The sequence below is a fragment of the Camelina sativa genome, chromosome 12 (assembly GCF_000633955.1).
Source record: "Camelina sativa cultivar DH55 chromosome 12, Cs, whole genome shotgun sequence".
In the NCBI taxonomy this organism is placed as follows: domain Eukaryota; kingdom Viridiplantae; phylum Streptophyta; class Magnoliopsida; order Brassicales; family Brassicaceae; genus Camelina; species Camelina sativa.
This window is the reverse complement of record NC_025696.1, coordinates 26,517,418-26,524,470: the sequence shown is the minus strand read 5'-3', so window position 1 is coordinate 26,524,470 and position 7,053 is coordinate 26,517,418.

Sequence of the window (7,053 nt, the reverse complement as noted above, 5' to 3'; positions counted from 1 at the left end):
TCCAACTACCCCCAAACAACAATCAACAAGCACGCAATGCGGAAGCGTAACAAGCTGGCAATCAATCACACACAATCAAGTCTAGGAACAATCAAGACGCTTGACACATCTAGACCTTGACTCTAACTTGGCATCCATGCCACATTACCCGCAACACTGCCAGGGTAACGAATGCTAGCGGTGAATCAAGATAACTTGACCACCCTAGACTTGATACGGTCAGGCATCCACGCCGTGACCTACACAACCAACACACATCCTAGGGAACCACAGTACATCCTAGGGAACCACCAAACAACCTAGGGCCCACTGATCCACTGTTCCATCCCAAACACCCATTCCGCGTTGATACCACAAAGGCAACGACCGAACACACCCAAATACTCCGCGTTGTTACCCCCATGTAAACAACCGGGTATCAAGGCTGCATCGTCATGCAGCAGTTTTGTCAAGAAGCTAGCTAGACACCGAATTGTCCTGCCGTGAAATCTATCTGGATTAGCTCACCGGACATCCACATCACATGTTGGGAACAGATATCGACCTGTAGCTAAGAACCGAGACGTTTAACTCGCGCTTTAGCTAGGGCAAGTACTTTACTCTAAGTCTAACAATACAAAGAATTCATCACAAAGCTCAACACACAGTCAAGCAAGAAAACAAGCAATACAAGCAAGAATATCACATCACCACACACAAGTCTTAAGAAGCAAGGAAACAAAAATGCAACTTAAGAAATTCTATTCATGCATGCAACCCTAATCATGCAGCCATACCAAATATTTATCCCCCATGGATAATTTACTTAATTTATGCATGCAAACATTTTCTCCACATTTATACACATGCATGCAGATCTTTCCTCCATGGAGATTCTCGCATATCTTAAAAAAAATATTTCACCAGTGAACCGATCTCCCATCAAGTCCATGACAATAAATTTCTCAATTTTTGGGCACACATACGGCTCTTTACACCTTAGAGATTCTCGCATGGTCTCACCAAAAATAACCCTTCCCTAGACTGATTTTCAATCAAGTTCATGAGGTTAATTTCTTAATTTTGGGGCACACATGTGGCTCTTTCCACCCTTGGAGATTCTCTCATGGCCTCTTCAAAATAATCCAATGAACTGATCTTTCGGGAAAACAGCTAAAACCAACCTCAACTATTTGTCAAAAGCTTTTTTATACTCAACTACGTCGTTTTGGTCATTTTGGGTATTTTGTAGCAAGAAATGATCAAAAATGAAGTCTTACAGCACACCCGAAAATGGATTCCAATGTCGTTTTTGTCAAACGCTTTGTTTCTTGCCACAACACACCTAAAAGTGACCAAAACAACTAAGTTTTGGTCATTCCCAATGTCATGTGGATGCCACAGATCGTCTGACTCAACATCGTTAAACTTCGATTTAACACTGTTCGAACAAAGGTTGAAATTGACAATATTTTATATAGTTTAGGTAGCAAATTTGAATTTTAATACAGTTCAGGTTGTTATTTGCAGGGTGTTAAAGTTTAGGTATAAAAAAGCGTTTGGCAAATAGTTGGGATTGATTTTGGCCATTTTCCCACTGATCTTTCCCATCAAGTCTACAAGGATCTAACCTCCTCAAAAGTTCATGCAAAATTGAATAAATAAATTTTAATATGCATGACACCCCCATGACCCAAAACTTAAGTAAGAAAATTCTTACTAATTTTTCCATCGATCCCCATGATCGAGAAAACTCCAAATCGAACATGCAAGGCATTTCACACTTGCTGTTGATTTTTAAAAATATTTTCCACCCATCCAGTGATCCATAACCCTCTAGATCGAGCATGCAAGGCATTTCACACTTGCATCTATTTTTTTCAGAAAAATTTCCCTTTGGTTATCATGCATTTCATCCCCAAGAAAGCATGAAACACCCCCCTTAATCTCCTCTTGTCTACATGCAATCCTCTAGATCTACATGCAACAAGGAAAATGCAACACACAAGGGTCGATACAAGAGCTAGAAAGCTAGTATATTTCCCACAAACAACAAACCACAACTCACCTCACTTGAAGATCTTGGCCGATTGAGCTTCACCACACCACGCCGATCTGACAGCACTTCCCCTTGCTCCTTAGCTCTTATCTTCCACAAGATCTCCTCTTTCTTCCTTCTCTTGCTCGAAATCTCTTGGGTTTCTTCTTCAAGAGTTTGAGAGAAAATTTTGGCAGAGCTTTGGTGTTGAGAGAGTTTTTGTGTCGAAAATGAAGAGGAGGAGGGCTATTTATAAGCTCTTTGGGTCGAGCTCATGTGGCAAGAAATGTCTCCTTTTATACATGGATCGCGCCACGTGTCTCCATCTTGCTACATGTGGCGCGTGCTTCTCACATGTGGCAATCTCAGCTCATGGCCGGACTCTTCATTTTCCTTTGTCCTTCTTGCGTCTCTCTTGCATCCCAAGTACCCCGTACTCGTCTGCAGCACACGGTCCTTACATCCATGATTTCATTTCCCCGTCCGTGTTCGGTCATTCCGTCCGTGACATTTGATTCTCTCATCCATCTCCGGTCAACTCTTACCTCACGTACGATCCGTCTATTGTTCCGTGGTACATCAGCCGTTTGGCTGGTACACGGCCATTCCATTCCCATAGTCTGTTTTACGTCCTTCTCGCCATTTCTCCACGGCCATCTTCCTCTTTAGCCATCCTTCAGAATTTCCACCATTGTCCCCAAACATCCAACGTCCAGTTCCCTTGTTGACCTGATGGCTAACGTCCGTTCTTCGGTCATGGACCGTTCCACGACTTGTTGACTTCTTTCACAAGTCACTTGGGTCGTTCCTTGAGATTTTCTTTTCTCTATCTTTCCGAGGTATCTCCACGTCCTTCGAACACGTTTTCATCGTCCGGTCTGTACTTCTTGATACGGGTCACTACATTCTACCCCCCTTAGAAGAATTCGTCCTCAAATTCTAGCATCTCGATCACTCTCTTTGTGATGTCCACGACTTCTCGTCAGCTGTGTCTTCCTCCGTGTATCTCTGCAACCACGGTTGACAACACCATTGTATCCTTTACCAATATAACAACAGCTCGATCGACTAGCATCATCAAAAGCTTCTTCATCTACAGCATTTCCTTGATTCTTCTGAATCCCTACTTCTCTCGGTTATGAGTTTCTTCTCATCATACTTCTACTCAACATAATGCTTTCACGTCCGATTTTCTCACTTTCCGGTACGTTTTGCTTTCACCATAGATCCCATAGCCTTTCTTAACCGTTCTCACGACTTGATGTGAACTTTTCCATTCATTTCCTCAAGTTGGTTCGTTGCAGCACTACAAGAAAATGTTACATATACAGCGTCCGGAAAACGCTATAACAGGTTATCATAGCGGTATTGTGAACGCTATATATGCGCCCGTTATAATAGATATGGCACTTTACATAGCGTTTTCTTCTTATGCTATTAAATTTTCCTTTTAGATAGCGTTTCTTTTATTGCAGTTGTAAACTTTATAATAGCAGATAGTTTTCGTTATTATTTATGGTTTCATATAATTCACAAACGCCACCATTAGTTTTAATATAGCGTTTGTTTTCTATCATTGTTATTGTTCCCCAGATTTTTAAATAATTGGATTTTTGTTTCCCATATTAGCTTATAGTTAAACATCTTGTCATATATCAAACCAAAACATTATCTAATTGAAAAAGTTCATATATATTGCTACATCAAGTACAAATACAACAAGTTCACCAAGCCAAACAAGTTCTACAACCCAATACAATCCAACACAATCCAACATAAGAGAAAGCTTCACATATAAACAATGTACTTATTAGGCCAAGCAGTAGTAGTACCTAATGCATCAGCAACAATCTCAAATTCTGATGTTCGTCTCCATACTCGTGCGTCGCCAATCAAGCAGATGTCAACCCAAACCTTGCTGACGTTTGGACCCAAAGGATGGCAGTGGACAGTGTCGTTTGGATTGGTTGAAATAACTCGGCCTTCTGCAACTCTTTCTCCCGATCCAAAGCAATCCGTGAGGAAGAATTTCTTCTTAGCTAAGTTGCTATTGTTGTAGCTGTTACTTGCACCACTCTACATTAAATTGCATGAATTAATCACAATCACACAACTATTCAACACATCATGTAAAAGACAGATTAATGTAAAGAGTTTTACCTTAGGTGATGATTCTTGAGTTGGTGCTACTTCTTTAGAACCTGATGTTCTTGCTCCTTTAGAACCTGTTGTTCCTCCTCCATCATTGAAAGATGCACCACCTTTGTTAGAATCTTCTTTACGAAAATTTGATTCACTCTCAGACTCTGCATCCTCCATTATCTGTCTGTTACACTTAGACAGCTTAGTAAGTGGCCATGCTATGTTCACTCTCAGTGCATCACCCATCACAGAAATGTCTTCACTTGGTGGTCTCCATACTGAAGCCTCTTTGTTAATGACTTTTACAATATTCACCATTGTAGCATTCAGACCCAAAGGAATTTTGTTCACCAACTGTTTAGGGTCTTTTGAAATCATATGTGCCTCAGCAATTACTTCACCACCCATAATCCAATCAACAAACTGGACTCTATCTTCCTAAAAAAATTCATGCAAAAACATAATTCATGTGTCACCTAACCAATAAGCATTTATATATTACCATAACAATGTAAACTATATCATAAGAATTTTACCGAGGCATCAGCTCCCTTGTTTCCTGTTGAGGAGTCCATACTGTCCACAATTAGCTTATCAAATGGCCATGCTATCTTGGTTCCCACAGTTTGGCCAAGCTTGTCAACAGTTGCTGTAGGCCTCCATAGAGATGCATTTTTATCTGATACAAAGGTCACAAGTACAGCTGACCCATTAGGAGCAATTGGCATACTTGGTTCAACAGAGCATAGTTTTCCCTCAGCAACAACAACATCTTCATCTACAGACCAATCAAGTAACTGACACCTTGGTTCATCAGTGGTGTCTGAATTTGCACCATCATCCAATACACACAATTAAGAGTTTCAATAATACATCTTACCAGGAATTGAAAACCACATTTGAATATTAACCTTACCTTTTTCCCTTTAGTTAAGTCACGAACCATGTGTCTCAAATCAGCAACCTCGCTCACCAATTCTGCATGTTGAGCTTCAATCTTCTGCACATGTGCATCTCTGGCCTGTAAGAATGCTAGCTTGGTAGCAGTAACCCCTCGGCCCATTCCTCTGATTCTTCCACTCCTATCGTTCCATAGAATTTGACTAACCGCATCTTCCTTAAGACTAACATTGGACTTTGAGCCTATCTCACTATCAAGCGATTTAATTTGTTCCTGGTTTAAAATTTTGTTAATGCATCAATATACATTACAAAGTAAAACCAACATTATACATCACCAAGTAAAACCAACAGATGAGTTTGATAACTTCTTACAATTGTTTGTTGAAACTCCGGTTTAACAGGTCTTCCATCTGCATGGGTATGTCCAGCTATCCAGACCTTGCTTCTAGTAATCTTACTCGGGTCAGGTGCATTTTTCTTCTACAAGTACCAAGAAGTAGTCACAGTCACTATTTATAGTATATAACTAATGAATACTATTTATCACTACATAGACATACCATTTCATCAGCAAGGCGATTCATTCCTTTCCGACTGGTTGTGTGTGGAATCTGTGCTTTCCTCATCGCCCTGTACTTCTCACTTCGTTCCTATAAAAGTCATTCCAATTAATATATTAAATTTAAGTAAAATTACATAAATCAATTTTGTATTTGAATGCAAACCTTGAAAGCTTTGTCAGTCCTAATCTTCACCCACTTGAACCATGATGATTCACTGTGAATGTTGCTTGGTTTAAGATCTCGTATTTCACCTTTGGTCTTAGCAAGACGAATTTTTTGAAGTAGCCTAGACTTATAAGCCCTCCATGCGCAACCCATTTGCATTAACAGTGAATGTTTTTGCCAATCTTCTGTCAAATTGAACGTCCCCTACAACACATTTATACAATGTTATTATAAAAGCTTGTTAAAAGCATCAAGTAAAATACAAAGTAAAAAGAGAAAATAACACTTGTACCTGAAGCTGTTCCCACATTGTATCCTTTATCTTTGAATCCAAGTACCTCCAATCATCTAAAAGTACTGACACATGCTCCCTTACAAGAACTTCCATAAAAGATGATAGTGTACCTGATCCCTTCCCAACATGGTCACCGATGATGTTAAATTCCACATTTACTTTGTCCTCATTGCTTTTAGCCAATTTACTCATCCTGGTGGGTCCCCTAGTTCTCCTCTTCTTCGTCTTTGACTGGTCAGTTAAAAATTCTTCAGGTGAATTACCAACAGTTTCATGTTGTTCAGCTTCTTGGTCCTCTCCATTTAGTTCAGGCTCTTTCTTAGTCTCTTTCTCTTCTCCTTCTACTTCATGTTCTTCAGATGATGGTACAGCTTTTTGTTGTACTGTTGGTTCAGGGTTTAGTTCTACTGCTGGTTCAGCTTCTTCTTCTACTGCTGGTTCAGCTTCCACTTCTACTACTGGTTCAGCTTCTTCTTCTACTACTGGTTCAGCTTCGACTGATTTAGCAAGTCTTTTGTTTCTTTTGGTTGTTTTCAACTCAAGAGGAGTAACATCAATGCCTTGCTGACGCTTGCTAGGTCTTGTTTTCTTAGCACTGGTTGTTTTTTTGTCATGTTTTATGTAAACAAAACCAAAAGGAAAACACGTAAGAATATTGAGTTTTAATAGCATTATAATATAGCGTTTGTGGCGATAATGCTATAGTTATAAGACAGATTTATTTTAGATAGCGTTGGTATATTTGTAAACGTTATGATATATTGTTATTTTTGTTTCACGTGTTTTTTTAGTTTGGATGGATTATTTTTAATAGCAATACCTAATTACAAACGTTATGATAGTGATAGGCGGTAAGCAAAAATTTTAGTACCGCCACACTTAGAAAATTTAGGCTCCAAAACTTTTTCCCGAAAGAAATCCCAATCGACACAATAAAATTTCCAAATATTCAGAACCCTAAAATTTCA